Source organism: Topomyia yanbarensis, chromosome 3, assembly GCF_030247195.1.
Source record: "Topomyia yanbarensis strain Yona2022 chromosome 3, ASM3024719v1, whole genome shotgun sequence".
Lineage (NCBI taxonomy): Eukaryota > Metazoa > Arthropoda > Insecta > Diptera > Culicidae > Topomyia > Topomyia yanbarensis.
In genome coordinates this window covers 127,847,369-127,872,692 of record NC_080672.1, presented here as the reverse complement: position 1 = coordinate 127,872,692, position 25,324 = coordinate 127,847,369, and the positions used below count along the sequence as shown (strand labels likewise).

Below are 25,324 nucleotides of genomic sequence, written 5' to 3'. Positions count from 1 at the left end.
TTTCTCCATGTAAATTATCGAAAAATCTCATACAAACTTCAGGCACGTTGGTCCGGTAACAAGACTTGTCCGATTTGCTTCAAATGTGCTGCAAGTACTCCTGGTGGGACTAGGAATCGACTCAGGGGTAGGCCGATAGGGGTCATTTTGTTGTTGTTACTCTATTGTGCATTCTCATAAAAAAATCAAGTCGTTGATTAGTTTTTGAGTTATTGTGTTCGTCAATTTGAAAAACGCGGTTTCGAGAAAAACGCTATTAAAAATTGCATCACACAAAAATGCTGCAGAAAATAACCCATTGCGTATTTTCTCATGAAAATTTGGGTAAACGTAGATTAGAGTGTATTGTTTACACTGTATTTTTTATCGCGGTCGGTTTTTCGAAAATTGTTGTGCCGATAGATTGAAATCTGCGTGTGTTACAGAAACTACGCGCGAGGAACGAATGGCTGTTTGGCACAAAAAAAGTTCAGCGTGGCCACCGAGATTGCGGGAGACAATTCTAGAGGTTCAATACTAACAATGAAGCGCCCACTACACCAGACGCCCCACAGTGCACTGCAGTGGCTGGAGGCCGAACAAAACCTGAAAAAGTTTTGTTTGAAATTGTGATATGTTATATTTTTCCTAAATTTCATGTATTGAATGATATATATTCAAAATTTTATGATTTTTGGATAACAACTGGATTTTTAACAGCAGTTTAAACGAAGCAATGTCCGGACTTTTTAAGGATTTTCATTTTCATTCATTCATTTTCAAATCACAATTTCTATGTTCACTTCAAATGCATGTTGCTCTTTTGATTTAGGTCCGATTTTAACACAACTAGTTTCATTTTATAGGGAAATGAAAGAACTTAGTTTGCAGTTATAATATATTCACTAGGTTTCCTTGGAACTATGACTTTTTCGTTTAATTATGTTTGATGTGGTCAGATCAAAAATACTTTTATCGCGAATGTATTCTGTACAATCAGGCGAAACATTTCGGAACGGTCACATAATATACATTCAATAGTAAATTACCTCTACTTTTCGAATACCATGGGCTAGTTCTGCACCTAGGTGCGCAAACGGGTTTAAGGAGATTTTTAAGTTTTGTTAGTGCTACCAACACGTTATACAATGGATTTGAAGTAATGTTCTTTATTTTTTATGATTTTGTTGATATTAATGAACAGTAACGGAAAATCTACCATAAAAATGGGATCATAGTCATAAGAATGGTTCAATGACACTGTATGGAAAAATGCATCGAATATTTTAGTACTTTTGACATCAAAAATGAATTCAGCACCTTAGAATTAGCTTAACTTGTGATTTTCAGCCAAATTAGACAACATTTTAGGTTTTGTCCGCCACTGGGCAAAAGTACAAATAGGATTGATTTCGTATTGACTTCTATTGCAAAAAATGTACATGGAAAGGATGGTTCGCATCGGCCAGGATTGGGGTGATTCAGACCTTTACCGTATCACCAAATTGGCTTTTCCCTATATTTGTCAGCGTCCCAGAGCTTCTGTTCTACGCTAACTTTAGGTGTTTACACATGTTATGTCAAATGTGTTGATTTAGTGTATAACTGGCGTCAGTTTGGAGTTAATTTGGTTATAACGTCTAACTAGCAGCACGTTGGCGTCAGTTACTGATGAGTGAAACCCGGAACATTAAAATTTGGCTATTATTAACAATTGATTTATTACTCTACTCAATTTTCCAAATCAAAATAAAAAATAAAATGTGGTAACACTACTAATGACAATGACATGTAATAATGATGTTGGCTGGTATGACAAAATGCATTTCACGGTTTCGAAAAGGATTTTCTATGGCTTGCGTAGTAGAGTCCCGTATCCCCCAGACACACAAGCTGTACGGCCAGGTGGCATGGGCGTTGAATGTAGCAGACAGGATAGTTCACCCACGATGATGATGATGATTATTTCTTTATTTGTGTTTACCTTTATTTGCTTTTAGTTTATGGTCTATAGTTTTCTAGTTTTCTAGTTTTCTAGTTTTCTAGTTTTCTAGTTTTCTAGTTTTCTAGTTTTCTAGTTTTCTAGTTTTCTAGTTTTCTAGTTTTCTAGTTTTCTAGTTTTCTAGTTTTCTAGTTTTCTAGTTTTCTAGTTTTCTAGTTTGCTAGTTTTCTAGTTTTCTAGTTTTCTAGTTTTCTAGTTTTCTAGTTTTCTAGTTTTCTAGTTTTCTAGTTTTCTAGTTTTTTAGTCTTTTAGTTTATAGTTTATGGAGGATAATAAAAGATAAAACAAATTATGGTACCTTCTTTTTTATAAACTATAAACTACAAACTGTTTATGTTTTATAGTTTATAAAGAATAATGAAGGTACCATAATTTGTTTTCTGTTTTTATTTTCCAGTGAAGAAAAACAAGACATTTTCCACCCTTGAGCTACCCACACAAACAGTTACACCGATTACAATTCGTTTCCTACCGTCCACTGGAAAGCCACCGGGCGGCGAAACCAACCAAAAGTATCGAATACTGACTTCTATGTGGGTACCAGTGCCGCACTGACCTTCATGAATATTCAACGCGAAAGCCAGCAGTAGTTGGTGATGTTTGTGGTTTATTACCTTCCGCCGCATTTATATCTTGTTATGGTGTATTACGAAGATAGGATGAGACGAAGGAGGCCAGCAGGTCGATCGGTGCACAACCGGCGAGAGAAGGTACCGATACTAATCGATTAGCTGCCGAAGCGCCATAGTGCACCCATGGCAATTGGTAGTTTCACCGCGCACAAACGAGGCGACGATGCATGCTTGGCGAACGCCTACCAGAAATTACGTTTTCGCGAAACCGTTAAAATATAATTGTTGACTGATAACCCAAGAAAAAGATTTATTTTGTGCTTTTGGGGAATTAGTTTTTAGCTGCTCAAGTCACTTCATCACAACTGTTATACAATTCAAATGACAAATATACAAACAAAATTGATTCAGGATCATAAAAAATCCTACCCCAGGCCAGCGTTCGGCAATGAAGACTTGCTTCGACCGGGGCGCAAATCGATGAATTAGAGCGATAATTTGGTGTGCTGCAGAATGAATAACTAAATTCGAAGGTAATTCGCTGGAAAGCAAAAGGGATTGCCTGTCGGCCAGTTGGGTTCGGTGAAAGAGGGTGGTTGTGGCTTTTCGGGTTGGTTGATTTACCATAGCTGAAACGAGCTACCATGGTAAAGCAATGTTAAGGACACCTTTTGCAACGGAATGGTTCAATGTTTCTATTTAAAAGGGAAATTCATGAGTCTCGGCGTCGGTTGAAGTTGTGGATTTGAAAATGTTTCCTTCAGTGGCTTACCTCACTACTGGCCGATTGCACAACGTTCCGGTGTGGTCTGAAAGAAGAGGGGAAAGAAAATCGATTTGTTAGTAAGACGACTAGAAGGGAAAACTTCAAAGACAATTTTTTTTTTCGTTTGCCACTTCCTAGTTGTTAGTTAAGAAGGGGTGGGTTCAATTACTAAGAGTGAAAATTTGATTGAGATATAAAAATGTTGTCCAGCATAGCCACCTGAAATGGAAATAAATACTGGGAAGGTTTGGCGGGTTCTAGAAATGGATGAAGTGCACCTGCACACTGAAGTGATGACAAATGGTGACAAAACATGCCAGAATCTGCGTGATTGAAGGCGCAAACCTATTGTATAATCAATTGTTTTAAATATGTCATCGAATCCGGATGAAACAATGCAATGTCCTTTAAAATGCATCTCCGCAATTGCATTACAAACGTCCTTCAAAACAGCACTCCTCAGTTACTCATTTGGGCATTTCATACAAGTGTTCCTTCCAGTCGTGCCATTCCGATCGTTTACGTGTCATTTCAATCATCACACAGCTGATCGCATGTGCCCAGATAGGGACGAAGGCACTCGACGGGCGCTTCTCTTTTAATCTTGACATTAAAAGCTGAAACCAGGTGAAGATCGTACGACTAATTTAAAACAAATTAAAAATGACGTCGTGCAAAACGTACAAATAATAAACGCCCGTTGGGGGAACCACAACGCGCCGCGCCGTTGATGTTGATTCCGATCCTTTATGCGCCACTGCAATGTTAATGCATCAATTATGTGACAACACGTCCACGATCGATTTGATTTGCTGCATCGTCAAGATTCAGAACAGAGATACATATAAAATTCAATTTCATCGCATTTAATTTGGATTTAATTAAAATTCTTCACTGCCACTTTAGGTTCTACCCCACAACGGCTCCGGACCGTCCATTGTCGTCCACTCAGAACTGAGCGAGCCATTCGATGGCAGGCGCAAATTTGCACCCGCTGCCAAGCACTTGACCAAGAATCTCCAGTCCAGTGTCAATGTCGCTATAGTGCGGCATGGCGGTCCGACACAAAATGACCGTACGTAAATCGTTTTTTTTTGTCGTTGTTGTGTTCGAGCTGCCAATTTGTCTACGACTTTCCGCACATGTCGCACACGAGCCGGCGGCGCTCGAAGACAGACAGTCGCATCGACTGTGTCTGTTGTCTGAGGGCCACCGTCCGTCCGTTTGGAGGTGTTGATATCATCAATTTGTGAGTGGTGTTAGTTTTCAACCTCTGTCATGTAAGCTCGTTTTCCCAATCTCGTTAGCGATGGTAGAGAATACCTAATATTATACCAGGGATCATCCTTGTTGACAAAGATCAGCCACTTTATGCTTACTGAGCTGTAATTCTGTTGCACGGATTTGAAGGAGTGTAAGTTGAAAACAATTTATCGTAAACTGAAGAATGTATGGCATATTATAGAGCTATCGACATCTAATTGAAAAAAAAGTTATAATAAATTAAAAATACCGGCGTAATCCACCTAGCAGTGAGATGAGACATATCTTACATACATCACTGTTGGATCATTAATTAGTTTGCAGAGCTGTGAAATAGGTAAAGAACTAGAAGTTGGACCTTGGGTAAACTGAATAAATTATACAAAATCAATAAAACAAATGTGTTTAGTAGGAATGCTCACATAGCAAAGGAAAGCGAATTTTGGTACCGCAGCACTAAAAATAAATTAAATATCGAATTCGAAGGAACACACAATCTGTATAACACTAACATAGAACGAAACGAGGAAGCACAAATCCGGGATCTAACATGACCCACGAGTACGGCATGCAGTACGAACACAAAGGTACAGATGAGGTTTAAACAAGGGGTGAGTCGCTCAGAACAATGTGCCATACACACTGTATAACCTACGATAACACGATATAAGATTAAGATTCACAGAAATGCACGATCATTTCACTCGTTACCACAATGTGTGGCACAATGAGGCACACTTTTGGAATTCAAAAACTGTCAACAAAGTGTAGTTGAATAATCTTAGCAACCGTTGCTTTTGATTTACTGAACACCATGGCACACCGTGGCACATTGCGGCACAAGCTACCACGCTGTTTGTTTGTGAGCACAATTCGATTTGTGCTAAGCGACTCACCCCTTGGGTTTAAAGGTAAAGGGACATAGGCAAAATGAGTCAGTCGAACTTAAAATCCAACGAAAACAGGACAGTGTGCGAGACAAAATAAAATTTAACCGTATAGAATAAAGTTTAGTGTTATTAGAACGGACAACGTGCACATTCACATTTGGAAGAAAGAACTGTGCCCAAAGAAGAATAATCGAGGAGTACAGTACGTTTACCTAGGTGTTCATTCGCTGCTGCTGGAAGGGCCGAAGCACGCAGGATCAGGCACAGTGATAATTTTCATCTACATTCAATGGTCCTTCGGATCCCGCGCTGTAAACGAAATCAAAGTTGACAACGGTTAAAGTACTATTATAAACTGAATCCCCTCATTTGGGTACCAACGCGGTGATTGCCAAAGAGTGAACAAAGGGCGATTGCCACACGGCAAAATTTATAAAAAACGAACAGAACTAAGCATACCATTCGTTCGTTTTCGAGCGCTCGGTCGAGACACAAGTGTTTTGTTGCCAGTCCGTGCAGTGTATAGCGACAAAGAATAGTGTTAATCCGCGTACAAGGTTATCTTGCGCACTCTCCGCCTCGTCGATGTTTCAGTATTTTTTCACTTCTTTTGTGCTACTGTTTCTGAGTACCGTTAGTCGGCCAGTGACCAGTGAAGCAGTGTTCTTCTAATAAGCTGTCTGGATACCTTTACATTCGCCCTGATAAGCTTCGGGTTTTTTTTATTTCGTTTATTTGACTCATAGCGGTAGCTTAACGGAACCGTGAATCTTTCATATGACAATTTGCATCATGGGGATCATTTAATTCTCTCCTGTCCTTCACATCAAGGCCATCATCGTTAAAAGTGTCTTGGTGCTCGCGATCAGTTGTTCTTTCCTGCTTCTTACACTTACGGGTGACCAATGTAAATCCGTCGTCATTGTTATTATCTTCTTCACCGATGTTGCTTGCAGTGGTTTTTGGGGTGTTTGATGCTAGTTTTGCTGTTGTCAATATGGACTGAACAGCTGCCATAAATTTGGCAAACGTTTGTGGTTCAGGTGTTAGTATTGAAAACTCTTTTTTTAATTGGTTTTCCGTGGATGCGTTGGCAATCGGTAGAGATGCATTCTCCTCTGTATATTCCGCGCAAGGTTGTCCGTGGTGCGCTGTCTGATTACAATACTTGCATGTCGGAATTGGCCCCTCATGGGTGCATAACGTAGTTTGGTTAATAATAGCTTCGTGGGTTTTGAGTTTTATAGTCAAGTAGGAGGGGATAGGTCTTTCGATCCGCATTTTCACCACAAGAACACCGTTAGGTGTATCTGGGAAGAAATTTCTCCACGTATCACGTGTTACGGATTCAATAATTCTCCGTATTGCGACATGTATTTTGCAATTAGATCAGGAGGGATACGGGTAGGGGTACATCTACGTAGTCTTGTTCTATATACACGGGAATCTTAGTTCCAACTTTATCACTTTCAGCCACGTGGTTCAAGTTGTTCTGTAAAACGAAACATTCGGCTTGGGCCAACGAGTTGAATGATACGAGTACTACATTGCGAAGATGAAGATACATAACCTCCTTGAGCCTAAGTTACATCTTCACCTTCAGCAGGCTTCACGAAAACTCAATTGTATTGAACAGAATTTAAAGTCAACGACCGCTGTGTTGGCTCGGAGCAGAGTTTTTCGTCAGCTTTACTCATGATGGCAAGAATAAATAAAATGTTTCCTTTGTTCTCGAGACAATGCACACTAGATCGAGAGATTGCTAGTTGTTCACTTGGTTCAATTGTACGTCTGACTTAGGCAGACGTAGAAAGTAGACTGATGCTTCGGGTGGTTGTAAACAGTTTAAATCAGGCAAATGATATTGCTGGCTACGGGACTTTTACGAAGGAGTACAGAGTGTAAATTCCAGCTAACAGGGTTAAAGTCTGTGGGGTCATTTCCGATTCGAGTCTGAGTTGCGAGTCTGCTGAAACATGGGACTGACTGTTTCAAAGACCCCAGTGGAGATACTGGAGTGCAAACGTTTGCATTCAGCATCAGTCGCAGCTGACAGAAAAAAACCCCGTCTACGTCAACTCAAACTCTTATCGGGTGACCTGAGCCGGTTCTGCTCTACCCAACTAACTCCTATTTAACAAGGTTCGTCTATCCGTTTCCCTATTTGTGCCGCGGGTTATGAACCGTACCAATTGCAAACAATTGGGACACACAGCCTCCCATTGTAGCAATAAGGGTGACTTTTCGTGCAAACGATGTTCCAGACAAATGTTGAGGTATTAAGACCACATAATATTGTTGATAAAGTAAGCTTACCCTATTCATGGGGTCCTAGAGTGCCACAAATCAAACCGGCTTGTCTTTATTGTACATAGTCTAGACATTAAAAAAGTGCCTACTCGTGCATTTTTGTTTGCACCATTCTTTCTTTTACGGGGGTAGGCGTAGCGTAGTTAGTAAATCAATTGCCTTGTACGCAGCGCACCTGGGTTCGAGTCCCGACCCCGCACATAGGGTTAGAAATTTTTCATAAGAGACTTTTATAACCCGAAGAGGCGAATGACCTTAAGGTTAAAACCTCTATAATCGAAAAAAACTGTGAAACGAATGAGTATTTTTACATACAGTCTTCAACAATATTATGTGGTGTGCCTCCACATTTGTTTCGAACATAGTTTGCACGAAAAGTCGCAATGGAAAAAGTTATATTAAAAAACCTGCTTCAATCAACAATCCATAGTGGTGCAATGGTGCCTTTCTCATTTGTCCAAACTACGATTCCATGGCTGGTTATGTTCAATACAATGATGGAAATGTATATTACATATTCAGTACGTTTTACATACATACGACAGCCATGATATTTGCTTTTCCTTCACCTTTCCTCCTATACCGCGACCAGACGAGCGCTTGTTGCCAGTACTCGAGTAACACACGAATGATGCCGCACTCCCATATGACCCACTGTTTTGTACATGGTTCAGTTTGTGTTCGAAAGAGGAGCTTCCAACAAAAACTGTTCAAAATTTGCGGCTCGGTGCATGTAATTAGCGGGAATCAATAAGGAATGAGCTTCAGTCAAATAAACAAAAATCGGGTTTTCTGTGTATGTATACTAATTTCGACCCGTCGGAAGCAAAAATAATAGTCGGTGAAGGCAATGATGTTCAAATTTAATTCTTGGTTGACTGAAAGGTCTCCCGAAATCTCGGTGGCCACGCTGAAATTCTTTTGTTTTAAACAGCCATGCATTCCACGCGTGTATTTGCTATAACACACGCAGATTTCAATCTTTCGGCAACAATTTTCGAAAAACTCGCAGCGATAAATATACTGTGTATACAACACACTCTAAACTACTTCTACCCAAATTTTCAAGAGAAAATACTCAATGGGTATTTTCTACAGCATGTTATCCGTGATGTAATTTGATGTGAAACACTCTTTAATAGCGCTTTTCTCCAAACCGCGTTTTTCAAATTGGTGAACACGATAACTTAAAAACTAATCAACGAATTGACTTGATTTTTTTATGAGGATGCCCAATATGTGTATCCTGTCGATAAACCACAGAAAACTGAATAAAAATAATTTTGAAGAAAAATAAACGAATTTTACAGTAAAATGTAAGATTTTTCGGTTTTCATGAAGCCATTTTCAGAAACTCGAACTTTTTTAAATTTTTTGTGGTTCATCGACTAACTAAGTCTAAGCTTTACAAAACATATTGAATTTCCCGCATCATACAATTTTATCGTGTCCGCCGCGGCGCTCCTAAACTTGGAAATGGTCGAACGTCTACTCTTGGAACGCTCGTATGCGTGGCTCTATGTGACTGAAACTATTTTTTGTGTACAATGAATATATAAAGCGATCCCAACATTACACAAAAGATCTATTGTTGCCTTGCCTTCAAAATCGTAAAACAAAACGTTTTGAGCACTTTACACCAGATACTCCCCTTAATCCACGAAGATGAATCCTAATAATCATCTTCTCTCCTGGTATGGACATACGGTCTTCGGACATCTAACAAGACTTGCTGAAACTGACTGAAATCACAATTCGGCCATCGAATGAAATCAGTTCACTTCCATCGAGAAAGAGGAGGAGTTTCGAGCAAAAACTGTTCAAGCTTTGTGGCTCGGTGCATAAAATTAACGGGAACCTATCATGAACGAGCTTCGGTCAGATGATTTAAAATCGGTTTTTTTCGTGTGTGTATGCTATCTTCAGAGCCTTCGGAGATGAAAATGATAGCCTCTGCAAGTAGAATGCAACGACCCAAACTGATACATCCACCAGCCATGGACAGCTCACAAATATTTCCTTCTCGGTATTGTAGAACCCTCTATTCGCACCAAGCAGCCAAATACGAATGATAATTGAAACAAATCTGTAGCGAACCTATATTTAAAACTTTTCATTATTTGAGTGTTCGGTTGATGCACCATATTGACGGCTCTGACCGAAATGTGCTAAAAAATTTCGCCATTTCCGAGTAGTTTTCCAAAGATTGTTCAAAATAATTGTTTTGTTATTAATGCATCTTATACATATTCCAAATTTCCAAACATCAAATCATTCTGTCAAGAATAATGGAAGTTATTAACGTTCAAAATCCGACGCGGCTGCCACAGCTGATATTTTTAAACGGGACCCCTATATTGAAAGCTTAAATATATTCGACATTAAAAAAGGCTTCGGGGATAAGCCATACATTTTTATAAATTTATGCCTATTTATTTCACTGAAAAATGTACTACCAAAATTCTATAAGTATGATGTAATGGAATCATTGCTTTATGCCTTCCCGTAAATTCAAACTTTTTTGACATTTTGCTCACAAAAAGGTATGTAAGCCCTTAAGCCCTGGGCTCAGTGGCGTAGTAAGAAAATTTTTCGGGGGGGGGGATATGAAATTTTTTTTGATATATGAAAAAATGTTCAAAAACATTCTGAGCAGGAAAAAAATGTTCAAAAACCAACAACTCAGGGAACAGGTTTGGGTAGTCAAGGTAGGAAAGCTAGCTGTTGGTATAGAATAAATGCTCTTCCCCTACGAGGACAATCTAAGCGGCAAACTTCAGACTGTCTAATTTACTGAGCCCTTCAGTTCCCTTGTGCCATTCAGTACCACTTCCTCGTTGAGCTTCCGACTGATTCGCGAGCTACTTGGTCTAGTCCCCGACAATAGATCTTGCCTACTCCGACGAAAAGTTCCCCGGCGAGAGAAGTTCGAGCCAACCAGCCAGGTGCTAGGTCAGTTCGGCGATTCCGGTAGAGTGGGCATCCGGTTTGCTGGAGCCCCGGCGCGACTGGTGGTTTATCGTCGCGGTCTAAGCGGTCTCGTTCCCGGCGGTGAATTTGACTGTAAGCTAAAGGAGAGGTCCCAGACGAAAGAAGTTCTCCCGATACCGATTCTTATTTGATTTCAATACCACAACTTCTTGAGCCCTTTGACTCCGTAACCGGTGCCATTTAGCACCGCAACTCCTTTAAGCCTTTTAGTTCTCTTCTTGGGCCATTTAGCACTACTTCCTTGATGGTCCATTCAGTCCTCGACTTGTTCGCGAACAACTCGGTCTAGTCCCCGACGATGGACCTGACCTACTCCGACAGAGTATTCCCCGGCGAGAGAAGTTCTCCCGAGATCGAGCTAATCAGTTAGGTGCCTAGTTCGGCGATTCTGGTGAAGCAGGGTATCCGATGCACTGGTGCGCCGATGACCCGCGACTAGCGGTGTCTCGTCGCTGTCTATTCAGTCTAGTCCCCAGCGGTGAATCTAGCTTACGCTAACGGAGAGTTCCCTGGCGAAAAAAGTTTTCCCAATATCGATTCTTCTTTGGTTTTCGCTATTTTTCTATCGGAACAACCGTGACATCCGGTTCGCTGGCGTTTCGACGACTCATACTCGCTGCTTTGTTGCAGTCTAAACGACTAGTCCTCGGCGGTGGATCTAGCTTATACCTGCGGAGAGTTCCCTGGTGGTGATTGCTCTCCCGAAACCGTTGTTCGATGTCCATTTCGCTGTAAGGCAGTCATGATCTACATCAGCGGTGTTCAACCTTTTAAGTAGCTCCCTGCACGTCACTTCAAACCTCGGACATTCAAAGACTCTCCTCGGACATTCAAAGACTTCAAACCTCGGACATTCAAAGACGCTCCAGGCACAGTGTTGACGTTGCGTGCCCACACCGATGAAGATACTCCTTAAGCAGCCGTGGCTCGGTAGAAGCTGTTTCAGGTTGAAGGTCATCTCTCCGTGCATTCTATTGACCCACGTCGACAGGTTTGGATGAGCCAGTTGGTCCACTTTCCTTTCTCCGTATTATCCTATGCCTGCAGCTACGTCATCATCGAATCGATTCTCATCATCTTCATCACGTTTCTGACATTTCATTGATTGTAGCACTTGATATCCTCCGTCAGGGTAATGCAGATGGGGATCATCTCGGCATCAAGGCATACTGCCTCCGGTACGCAATCGCAACTCGTACGACCAGTAGTCGAAGCGTCCTGTTCAGCTTTTCGCGGTTTCACTTGGTTTTCAGCGCCGCGCCCCAAGCAGTATCGATGACGAAACACTAGATAAAGACCCGACATTTCGCATGTGTAATCAACGTGGTTGTTTAAGCTCAATCAGTCGTCGATTATCACTCCCAATTGCTTCAGTGCACGCTTCGATGCATTCACGTGCCCTTCGATGGTGATCTGTACCCGCTGAACCGCTTTTCAGTTGCTGTCCAACAACAAAACCGTCTTGTAGTGAGCTATTTGCAGCTTGACCCGTTCATCCAGCTCTCGATCGCATCGATTGTCTCCGTCATCGATTTTCTTCAAGTGTCTCACCGTTAGTGACACATCATCCACGAAACCAACGATTTTCACTTTCCTTGGCAGCAGCATTGTTAAGACCCCACACTGATAGAATATATTCGTAAATCGCTAGGAATTTATTTCGTACAAACAACTTTAATAAAATATACGAATTTTTCGTATACATGATGTAGTTCTATCGAAACCCTTTTATTTTTTATTACGAGTTTTTCGTGAAAACCACGAAATGACTTTCGTTGGCTTATTACGAAACAGCTTCTTTCAGCAAACGAGTCGTTCGCTGTTATATACGAATATCTTTATAATATTTACGAGCACCATTCGTCAAACCGTCCACGTCAAAAGAGCAATATGGAGCCATTGTTGGTATTCGTCAGATAATTGTTGTTGTCTGACTATTTAGTAGTCGTATCCGTGTCCGCCGGTTGCAGGAAGATTTCCTGAACCTCTTTCGCTTCCAGTTGATTCAGAATCTGGAGCAGTACAGAATCAGTTGAGCCGTCGTGAACTGCTCGTTGATTTTGTATGAATAATTTTGAGTTTTTCTCTGCCAGATCGGTGCTGTCAAACATCGATCCTAAAAGATCGAATGCGACCAACGAAATCGTTTGTAATATACATAAGCGTTTATTAAAATAAAAGAAACTTTCGTTCATCAAGCGGCCATTTCTTCGTATTACAATAAAAGCGATTTGGCCACATCGATTTTTTTAAATAAAAAAAAACATCGATCCTAAAAGATCGACTGAAAACAATAAGAGGCCAATAAATACGAAAACTTTTCTAAGATAAACGAAAAGATTTCATGCGACCAACGAAATCGTTCGTAATATACACAAACGTTTATTAAAATAAACAAAACATTTCATTTCATTCACGAAAAATAATGTCGTTATCAACGATAAAATTCGTGCAGTGTACATTAAATGTGTAAAATTTACGAAAACTTTCGTTCACCATACGGCCATTCTTGTTCATGAAATGAACGAAACTGACTATTTACAATGCACGAAAATACTTCGTTGCAGAAAACGACGAATGAATTCGTGCATTGCATGATTTATTATATTCACGAATTTATATTATCAGTGCATCTTACATCCCATTCCAAAGTGTTTGACAGAGAATGGAGCCCTGAGTAACGCCCGCTGCGACTCGCATTGCCGTCTGGTACAGCAGTGCTCTACTCTGGAAGTAGCTCTTCAGGATCTGGCTCATTCTTTTATGGCACGCTGCGGCACTGGTCTATTCGAGGCTGGATGGCTCGGTGACTTCACTGACTTTGGCAGCAACATCAGTTTCTGCACCTTCCTTATTTTGGGGATTACTTTCGTCTAAAGACGTCAGCAGTAGCATCCTGAACATGTCCGGATATGCCAGGATCGCAGCTTTCAGCACCACGGTTGGTATTCCATCCGGACCGAGGGTTTTCTTTGATTTTAGTCACATCGACGCGTCTTTGAGCTCGTCGTTAGTCACTTGCCACTCGACTGTGTTGCCTCCTTCTTCTTCGCCGTACGGTGTCGGTGACCAGGTAGTTGAATCGTGATTCGGGAAGAGACCCTCAACGCTTATCTTTAGCTTACCCGGGCATATTTCAGCTCGTGTCGACGGACCCTCGTCTTCGTCATGACGAATCAGTACGCGTCCCCCAAGGATTGGCGTTTATTTCTCAGCACAGCTACTTATGGCAATTGGCTTGCTAAGCTTGATCTCCCGTTTTAAAAAGTCCCTACCTTCTAGATACGTCGCTTGCGCTCCTCCTTACTCTCCGATCTTGTGCTCTGAACCTGCCTTCTGGATCTAAGACAAGCAGCGCATAGCGTACTGAGTTACTCATTTAACCAGTAAGCTGCACGCCGTCTACTACATGGCCCTAGTTTTCGTGATGTTGTAACGTCACAAGCCGTCACAATGCTTCTAGCCGCCAGCCGTATCAACGTACTTGATTCCGTTGTTCGCCGAAGTAACTCAACAAAGAGGTTTTCGTTAAAGGCTTTCGTCTTCCACTTTAGCTTGCCGCCCCACAGTGGCGGCTCTTCAAACAAAAGTCGGACAAAACCTCAAATGTGTGTGTGTGTGTGTGTGTGTGTGTGTTAACCTTCCTATCTCCCACTAGCTGGTAGTGATTTACAGAAAAAAGATGTTTGCATATATTTAAACATTCATGCAAATAACTTGGTTCACGGATTTAAGAAGGTGTTAGCTCAATTGACTTTCCGATGACCCATTTCGTGTACAGTGCCAGACATGTTCCGAGGTCATCGTTCCATCAACTAGCCCCGCCTTACTGTAATGTTTGTATCAATTTGATTGTAACATTACAGTAAGACTTTCGATTCCATTTAAGCAGGAAATCGACGCGTATTTAGTATATTGGTTCAATTTGTATATATAACATAACACATGTGTACTAGGAAACTTACCATTTTTGCAGTTTTCTACCTTCATTTCTATCTCCCATTTATGTCTCCTTTGACTCTCATCCACATTTCTTGAATTCCTGCTTATTTAAGAAAGAAAAGGGGAAATAATAAAGAAGAACCGATAGACTCCGTGTTTTCCTCAGCGCTTCCGTTTCTCCTAGTCTGGAGTCACTGCCTGTTGGACTTGTGTAAGTTGTTCAATTGGAGATCTCCAAGGAGCTGTAATTGGAGGAAGATCTGACTTCTATCCAGAAGTATCAGTTTTTCACATTAATAGATTATATGTGTACACTACAAAACAATCCCGTGTATAATGCAACCATTTTTTGAACATTTATATGTACATATACACACATAAACACATACACATATACACACATGTATACATAAAAACAGTTGAAAAATTTTACGATAGAATGATTCATATAAATCAAATTAATAAAACAAATCAAACTAGCTCAAATGAAAATCAGACAATATTAAAAAAGTTATGAAATTAAGAGAGTAAACTAAATTGTTTCAAGCTAACTAACTGTCATCCAATAACTAAAAGAACTGACTAAACCGAATTAATAAAATGAAGAAACTGAACAATATATGAACTGGGAAAAACTAACAATTTAATAAAATGATTAAAACCAATGAAGCAAACAACATGAATAAAACAATAAAAAAATTATTGAATTAATAAGATAAATAATATGAATAATGTGAATAACACTAACCGCCATGTTTGAAAAATGCAAAAACAACCAAGTCCATTGCAGCCGCCAGAAAATTTGTCGTCTAAGTATTGAAATTACCTTTAAATCGCATTCGCAAATAGCATTTGTTCCTAGGGGCAATTAGCACAGGCGAGTTGATTCAAACGTCAAACTATTTAAATCGCCTGACGATCTTCGTCCGCATTTTTTTTGACCGGGTACTGACTCCATTCAGATATCCGAACCGGTTCCGGAATGAGTTTAACTAGTCAAGTTCAGATGGCGCTGTCGATGCCTAGTGGGAACATTTTTTGGTAGCTCGCTCGAGTCGCGCACATACATAGTAAAATAATTGTGATGTGACGATAAGATCACTACGTCAAATTACACTATTCCAACGATATTTTTGCCTACCAACACATAACACAACAGGAGAAACGACTTACCGAGCGATTAACTTCGATTTCCTATTAAATATACTATATTTCACTGCAAAATTTTGTAAACTATGGAAGGAACGCAAAATCACTTCCGAGAAATTCGGCAGTGCTGCCACTTCCAAAAGTCGGACAAAACCTCAAATGTTACTTAATTAGGCTGAAAATCACAATTTAAGCTAATTTTGAGGTGATGAGCTCATTTTTGATGTCAAAAGTCGTAAAATATTAAATGCATTTTTCCATACAGTGTCATTGAACCTTTCTTATAACTATGATCCCGTTTTCATGATAGATTTTCCGTTACAGTTCACCAATGTCAACAATATCATAAAAAATGAAGAACACTACTTAAAAACCATTGTTGAACGTGTTGGTTTACTGTAGATTGTGTAACTATTTTACACAAAACACCATGCGTCTCCATATCAGCAACAAAGCTTTAAAATCTGCTTAAAACTTTTTGCGCACCTGGGTGCAGAACGAGACCATGATATTCGAAAAGTAGAGGTAATTTCACATAGAATGTATACTATGTGACCTTTCCGAACTGATTCCGAAATTTGTACAGAATACATTAGTGAACAAAATATTTTTGATCTGACCACCTTAAACATATTTAAACTAAAAAGTCAAAGTTCCAAGCAAATTTACCGAATGACTTTTACTTACTAACCAAGTTCTTTCGTTCCTCTACACAATGAAACTAGTTGTGCTAAAATCGGACCAAAATCAAAAGAGCAACATGCATTTGAAGTGAACAGAGCAATGGTGGTTTCGAGAATGAAAATCAATAAAAAATACGGACTTTGGTACGTTTAAACTCGTGTTAAAAATCGTGTTCTTATGCAATGATCATAAAATTTTGAATATACATCATTCAATACATGAGAAATTTAGGAAAAATATAAAATATCAATATTTCAAAAATAAATTTTTGAGGTTTTGGCCAGCCTCCGGCCACTGTGCGCCCGTTCTTCTTCGTGCTGCAGCAGGGTTCCATTGGCCGATATGGTAGGGAATCGCCTGGTGGCCTCCATGGGGATACTTCTCTCACACTCTCCAGTCCATGTCCGCCGTCAGTCAAGGACTACATAATGTGGCGAAATTTCTCTCGGTTCCTATATCCGTTTCGTGAACTATTAAGCTCCTAGCTCCTCGCTTCGCCGCGATCTACTCGTTATAGTCCTCGGCGGTTGAGCTAGCGTCCACAACGTGCCGACAGGTAGGTGTCCAGTCTGCAGCCAATTTTCACTACAAGGAAATATTTTCACAAGATAACTTTTGCAATTGAAACGTTGAGAATTTCATTTAAAATATTAGGCATATTTTTGTTTAACATATTCATTTTTTTCAAATTTCTCCAAAATATTTCGGGGGGGTTTCGTCCCCAAAACCCCCCCCGCTACTACGCCACTGCCTGGGCTTCTATGATGAGCCTAAGGGCGCGTACTATTGGCTGGTGGATAAGAGTGGGAGATCCGAGCGAGTGTTGGTTCTTTGATCTCTGTATCTCATGACTAATAATAAAATTTTGACAGAGAGCTGAGATGGATGTTTCTACTTTCAAATGGAGGGACATATTGGTTCAGTTGGTCGAAGACTCATTTGATCTATAAGAGATGATCAGACTGAAGGTGGGAATTTATATCTCTTAACTCGCTCGAACTGTCGCTCTGGCTCGTGAAGATGGCGAGTAATACTCGTCTATAACGAATCGGTTTCGCTGTTTTCAGAAACAGGGACGACAATCTTATGGATGGGACCTCTTTCCTAAACACACTGTTCAGTCACTAGTAAATGTTCAACCAGCCCAACATAGTAAACTGAAACAGACATATTTTTCCTTGTATTACTATATATCTTAAATCAGATTCATACTATCTCACTAACACAATAAATTGCATATTCTCTCTCATTCTAAACGTAAAATCTTGCAATCTCTCCCACGTACGTTTACAAACGCTCGTGGCCATCGCGATTACACAAACCTGGTCACAAAAACGAACATGCAATTGTAATCATCCACACATACTTACATTCGCGATCTTGCCAAAATTAAAACAACCCGGTAATTAAGTGAAAGTTTTAGCATTTATAATTTTACAAATGTGCTTTCAAGCATTAACCCACCGCTCGCGCAATTATGAATCGGTCCCGTCCGGAAATCTTTACCCTCGATCCTAGCAGCCTAGCCTCATGCCTTCATTTTGACCAATAAAAATGATGCTCATATACACTAGATATCACCTTCCATGGCGACATAACCGGGAACTTCAGTGATATGGGAGAACTCACTCTCTTCTAGCATCTGAACCGTACACTGATATTTTGTATTTTGTTTATTTTGGGTTTAAACCGTTAGGTCATTCGCCCATCGTACACTGGTAATTAAGTATAATATTCAGGGTCCGCGCGCGATCATCTAAAAACACACGTGAATGTGTGAATGGACACACGGATAAACACGTTAACATACAAATGCCTGAGCCCTTTGCGATCATCTACGCAACCTATATCCGCGATCTCACCAACATGATAACATCCTGGTGATAAGGTTGTCTCAGCACTTTTCCTTTTCAAACGCGGTCTCAAGCGTGAACCTACAAACTTTCGCGCTCGCACGATTATGACTGGGTCGCTTCCGGAAGTATATCCTCGGTACCACCAATCTAGGTTCATGCCTTCAATTGGACCATTTAAAAAAAGAATGCTCATATCCACTGTACAACACGTTCCATGGCGACATGACCAGAAACTCTAGTGGTATTGAAGAACTCACTTTCTTCCAGCACCTGAACCGTACGTCGAAAATTCAGTATCAGATTCACGGTCCGCACGCGATCACCCAAAAACACGCGAATACGCGAAAGGCTCACTGTTATAAAATAGAATTTATACACGCGAAGTTACATACACGTTAGCACACGCGACATAAAACAAACACGCGATCGACCTTAGCGTACAAATACTCGAGTCCTGCGCGATCAATCACGCGATCGCGAAGTCCCGCACATAGCTGAGCCGTACAATTAATATTACCTTCAGAATCACGGCCCGCTGCAATTGTCCTTAAGCAGTGTTTAAGTGGGCGACATTGTCTGTCTCATCTGCAATTGTAGTGTGTAATTCTGACAGGGAGCCCTTCCGAGAACCTAGCTCTACGCCTCCAGTAGGACAACTCTCGGAAAAAGGTATGTAACCCCTTAAGCTTTAAATGAAGGTCGTCAAATTATGTTTGAGTAGAATGGAAAAGTCATCCTGAAAAAATTGGGGGAATTATAAATGTGGGATACCACCTTTTTCTCTTAGACTGTCATAGCAATCGAATGCAATGCACCAAGATTTTCCAAATTTCTATAAACATCGTTAAAGCTTTAGCTTTAAAACCAACCCTGAAAATTTTGTGCAGTTTGTTGGTATCCTCGTTACGTTCTCATATTTTATCCTTTGCCACTAATAAAGGTTATTGAAAACTCTGAATGTGACAACCTTTCTAATTATGTAATGTGTAATGTACAGTTTCACATATTGGCTACTATAACTCAAAATGTACCTTTTCCTATTATATATCATATTTCAGTCTTTAACAAGTCATACCTAATTGCATTCACATCACATTAAAATTTATTTTACTGCGGCTCCAGTAAAAATGAACGTTAAAACCGTACAGGATAATTACCGGCCATTAACATTGTTTTCGGAAATATTGACAAAGTGCAACCTTCTTATGGGATGCCTCTAGTTCGAGGAGCACAATGAATGAATGGTTGAAACTCCGAACAATCATCAAGCTAATACCTAACTAATGAAATATGGAAATTTTCCTGCAAATTGATCGCAATACAATATATTCAAACAGTTTTCAACTTCACTAAGCCAAGCTATTATTACGGTTGCTAACAGATGCTAACAGTTGCTAACCGGGTAAACGCAGGGAAGCTCATAAATTTTCCATTTATTTTTATTCACTCTATTAGCCATGGTTTCACTGGAAAGTTTTGGTCATCATCGCCACCACCTCAACCTACCGTCATCCAAGCCCAGCCGAGTAGCACACGGTGTCGAACAAATTTGTGCTTCTAACACCGCAAGCTTGTGGCCTTTTGGCAGAGCTTGTAAGGGAACTTATGGTGCAAACGGAAAATTCGGTTGTGGGTGGTCATGGTTCTACCGGCCGCCCAGTGAATTGTTGGTTGCGAGGGATACGACAATTTATTTCATTTCAGTTACATTCCACTGTATAGTTTCATTCGATGTTTATTCGCTTGAAAGGGTCAGTTCTGGAACTGATTTTTGGTTTTGTCGCCAAGTACAATAAACGTGTGCAGTAAGAACGTCTGGTTCGTCGTATAGAACGGCAAATGGGAGTTGGGTAATCGGTTTACTTTTAAGATTAGATAAAATTTAAAAAGGATTCCGTATCTCATTGGGTTTGTTCGAACTAGTTCAAGCCAGTTCTCTAGTTTATGATAAGTAGCCATTTAGAAATGCCATTGAAATGGGTCGTAAAGTTGATAAATGACTTCCCAGGAAGTCGAGCGGAGAGACTATCTCAGACAGTATAGACTATCGCAGAAAGTTGAGTCAAGAGTGTTTGGATCTTCATGAAGAGTCTTGATGGGGTGATGAAGGGTGCAAAGAAATGTTTTTGTTCTCTATACGACTACCGAGTTTTAGGCGTAGAATTCTTCTCTCAAACATAACGAATATTAGATAGTGTGTCTCCTTCAGCAACTATGCATCATTGCCGTATACAGAGCTACAGGGAATAACAGTGACCAATACCGTTCTGACTACCTCGTTCTTGGCGGTGATCAGCTATTTTCGTCCGCGTCCTTTATCACCAATTTTTATATAGTGATTCATCAGCAGTGCTATCTTTGAACATGAACCACCTTGGTTATGAAACTAATTTTTTCTGATCTTTTTTTATATGCAAATAATTGAGCAATCTTCATTTTGTTATATTCTGAATTGCACATATTTTGTCGTATGTAATTTTAAATGTATTTTCATTTGATGGCATTGTAAGGGAACACGTATCCGCCGGTTGATGCCAATCGAGCTGACATTTCTTTAGACTGAGCAAACTAATTTATTTGTTTGTTTAGTATTTATTTGGCCAACTAGGAAACGAATCTACTGGGTCTTTAATGCGTGTGGGAATTACGCATGGTCTTGTCTGAGTGAATGACTTTTGAATTATGTATGAGGGTGGAGAATTGACAATTCGCAAGATCAATTCAAATCCAATTACCAATTCGTGGCAATCATTTCAGCACGAGGAACAAATGTTTTATGGTCATATTTAATGCTTTACTTTTAGTCCATTAACTCATCAGTCAATTATACTGAGCTAAGAATATGTACGTACTATTTTAAAACGGGTGGTGTTTGATTCGTAAATGATGTTAATATCGTTTAGGAACGCGTCATTTATTTTTTTTCTGTTTCGCGTCTTCATAGTAATATCGGAACGTTTACTCGAACGAGGTGGAAAATTTCAAGTTACGGGATCCCAATATGTTTGTGATTATACCAATAAGGACCATTTATACATTCTGCCACGCTATTAGGAGGAAGAGATATGACTAATTGTGACAAAAATGGGAGGGGAGCACGTCATGTGCTTTGACGCAATCGGCCGTTTTACGCGCGATTGCGCCATGTATATAGGAAATTCCATAGAACATGAACACTTTTGCGAATAGCGGCATAAAAGTGAAGGAAAAACTAAAAGAATTTGATTCGTATTAGACCAAGGGGAAAAATAACGTGGTAATATGACAGAGAGTTTGTTAGTATTGGGTAATCTTTGCGTGACATAATTTATGAATGTTCCACCATACCGCTTTTAAACTCATTGCTTACGGTCCATTTTACATTGTCGAGGAGTTCAAGTTGTTTTCGATGAAACAATCTCGATAAACGATTAGCCAGAGTTTAAACGCCTAGAAGATTTACGTATCCTACAGTCAATAAACTATTCAAACATGCACGAAAATATATTCTCAGACGCATAGCTTGCTTGAAGCGAATCCTGACTAACAACCCACCCACTACCCAATCCGTGGTACTTATGGGAGTCTCACTGAGTCGGGGCCTTCCGTTAAGTAAGTACCACATCAACACTTCTTTTCACATCCCAAGTTACGGTAAAGATGGTCGTGGTCCGCAATGGTGGCTCTCAGGCGAAAATCTCGCTTGGACTGGATCAATTGTTATTCCCAAACAATGCTCCTCAAGTAGTCTGGCTGGAAATGAGAGTCATCAGTCTGCAATCTACGAAGTATACCGTGCTTACGCAACGCAACGCAAACACCGTTCTGACTACCTCGTTCTCTAACGGCTACTCTGTACTTTGTCTTGTCAAAGCTTACAGTTAGTCTGATTAGTTCCGTTTCATTGTCACATTTTCGTACCGCAACTTAAAGCGTTGTGTTGAATAACAAAATTAAAAAGTTGTATTGTCTTACTTCAATCCATGTAACGTCATATATGAGTTGGGTGTCTCTTTGGCTGTTTTATTTATTTATGTATTTATTTATTTATTTATTTATTTATTTATTTATTTATTTATTTATTTGTTTGTTTATTTATTTATTTATTTATTTATCACCGCCTTCGATTGACTCGTACAGGCTGAACTGCTTAATACTAGCTAAATTAGGTTTCTTATGCTAATACAAAATAAGTGTTTGGACATATCAAAGTCGAACCTATCATCAACTTCATTAAAAACACGAAGACACGAATCAAATGGATGGTGGTGTCCGTAGTTAGTCCTGTGGTACGGAACAGCCAATAGAGGTGAGCTTTGGAATCGACGCGGAGGGACGTTGAACGGTATCTGTTCAAGAAGTGTAGGGCAGTCAATACTTCCTGTGATGACATCGAACACGAACAAACGCTGCATTCTAATGCGTTTTGCTGACAGACTTTCCAAGCTGATCAGTCGACATCGGTCGGAATAAGAAGGAAGATTAATTGGGTCATTCCAAGGAAGCTGGCGCAACGCAAAACGTATGAACTTCTTCTGTACTCGCTCAACTGCAAAAACTTGTGTCACGTAGAAGGGAGCCCATACAGGAGAGGCATATTCCAGGATGCTTCGCACCAGCGAACAATATAACGATTTCAGGGCATATATATCAGTGAAATCCTAAGCATGTCGACGAATAAATCCGAGTGCAGAGAAAGCTTTGGCTGTTGTAATAGCCACATGTTCCTTGAAGTTCATTTTAGTGTCGACAGTCACACCCAGATCGCAAATAGAAAAAACTCGCTCGAGTACGACCGATTCCATCATGTATTGATGACGAATGGGCCCAATGCAACGCGTGAACGATATCATTTTGCATTTGCTGCTGTTAATACGCATTCCATTATCGCTAAACCAAACGAGCATGACGTTTACGTCTTCTTGCAATGCCATACAGTCTTTCAAAGAAGCGATCACGCGATAGAGCTTCACATCGTCGGCAAAGGAAAGAGGTGACAAGCGTATATAAATCGTTCACGAAGATGTTGAAAATTAGTGGCCCTAGGACGCTTCCTTGGGGTACACCGGATGTGCTACTGAACGGTTGGGATCGTGCCATATTTACTACAACATGACCAGTTCTGCCCGACAAGTACGAAAATAGCCACTGCGTGTAAGTACAATCCATGCAGGAAACCCTATGTGTCTCATTTTATCAATGACCAAAATATGCGGTACAGTGTCGAAGGCTTTTGCGAAGTCCACATACACTGAATCAACTTGTCGCCTGAGCTCAATTTCGCGGCACAAGGTGTTGACGTAACACATTAGATTAGTAGTAGCGGAGCGACGTTTCATAAAACCATGTTGGCTGTGACAGATTATTGAGGATGCAACATTGTACAACACGCTGTGGATCAGTTTTTCAAAAATTTTGCATAAACAACTCAAAATAGAAATGCCACGATAGTTCACGACGCGATTACAGTTTCCGGACTTGTAGATCGGAACGATTGAAGCTGATTTCCAGGCCAACGGGAAAACCCTGTCACGCAGCGAGCGATTGAATAAAGAAGTGATGGGTAATGCCAGCGCATTGCAACAATTCTTCAGCAGTATGGATGGTATTCCATCAGTTCCAGGGCATTTGTCTACGTCGAGATCATCCATGATTTTCAGTACTTTGACAGCGGAAAATTGAATGATGGGTAGATTAATGTCATGTTGGGCTACATTAGCGAAGCAATTGAAGCGAGGAATCGGCGATGATTTGGTGAATACGCTCTCAAAGTACTCGGCGAAAAGATTTGCTGCTTCGTCATTAGTGGTAGCGGTGGTTTCGTTGTATGTTACATTAGTTGAGATACTGGTAGCCGACTTTTGATTTCTCACGAAATTCCAGCAAACATGACGGGTTTTGTCTTACATTGTATTGAGTTCGAGCCACATAATTTTCATATGTAGACACAAGAAGTCCATTATATGTCGTTTCTACTTCACGAAGGATGTGTCGCTCATTGTCGGACTTTCTCAGAAAGAAGCGGTTGCGTGCTTTCCTAAGAACGTTTCGAAGATTTCGAAGCTCAGGGGTCCACCATGGCTTGTTATGAACTGGAGATGTTATTTGTTTCTTTTGCGGCACGTGGTCACTGAGCACCGCGTACAGCGTGTTGTAAAGAACTGACACGGCTTCGTCCAGTGTTTCTTTCTGTAATATCGCTTCCCATTCGAGCATAGTTTCTACAAAGCATTGTTCGACGCTCGATATTGACGGCATTGTTTGACGCTCGATATTGACGCATCTAGCGTCGTACGAACGAGCCTAATCAGTTTTTGAAGAAATCCATGTTCAAGCATTATCAGTCAAAGTTCGTTTCGTTTCACTGAATCGTACGCCACTTTGAGATATTCAAACAGATAAAGAGTCCGTATGTTGTATTCCTGTTTTTTATCGAGAATTTGTCGCAGGGTAAATATCTGTTCCGTCGTTGAGCGTGCTTTTCGAAAGCCGCTTTGGTATTTGTCGACAACAATTTCAGTCAAGGGCCGAAGCCTGCCGAACTGAACACACATGGCAAAAAATCTGGTCATAAATTCATGAGATGAAAATCATAATCTTGTGAAATTAACGGTTTAGGAAAATTATAACCATGCAGATATAATCATGCATAATAAACCTCGTATTCATGAAACTATTTGTGTTTACACAAAAATTAGTTCATTCTACAAATATACATTTAAATATTTGGTTGGGTTTCTGTGGTTGTTCCATATACATGTATTTTTTGTTATGTTTTTGTTCGTAATTTGAGTATACACTGACTGTTTTGTATTAGTTATACCGACAGTTATCAGGATCTTGGTTACGAACTACTTACTATCGATTTTGACAGGTGGAGTAATGTGATTCATGCCCATGAAATCAATCATTTTATCATGACTTTCGTGATTTCTCTTCGC

The 25,324-nt window shown here is 40.2% G+C and overlaps 1 protein-coding gene across 5 annotated transcripts in view; it reads right to left on the bottom strand.

Annotated features, from left to right (window-relative positions):
• The window catches only part of LOC131692092 (Ig-like and fibronectin type-III domain-containing protein 1), a 372,057-nt gene that overhangs the window by 263,590 nt on the left and 83,143 nt on the right, over window positions 1–25,324 (bottom strand). For all 5 annotated transcript variants that reach the window (XM_058978946.1, XM_058978945.1, XM_058978949.1 and 2 more), the window contains exon 2: window positions 3,326–3,362. The gene's annotated coding sequence lies outside the window, so the exon portion shown is untranslated. The remainder of the gene's footprint in view (window positions 1–3,325; window positions 3,363–25,324) is intronic.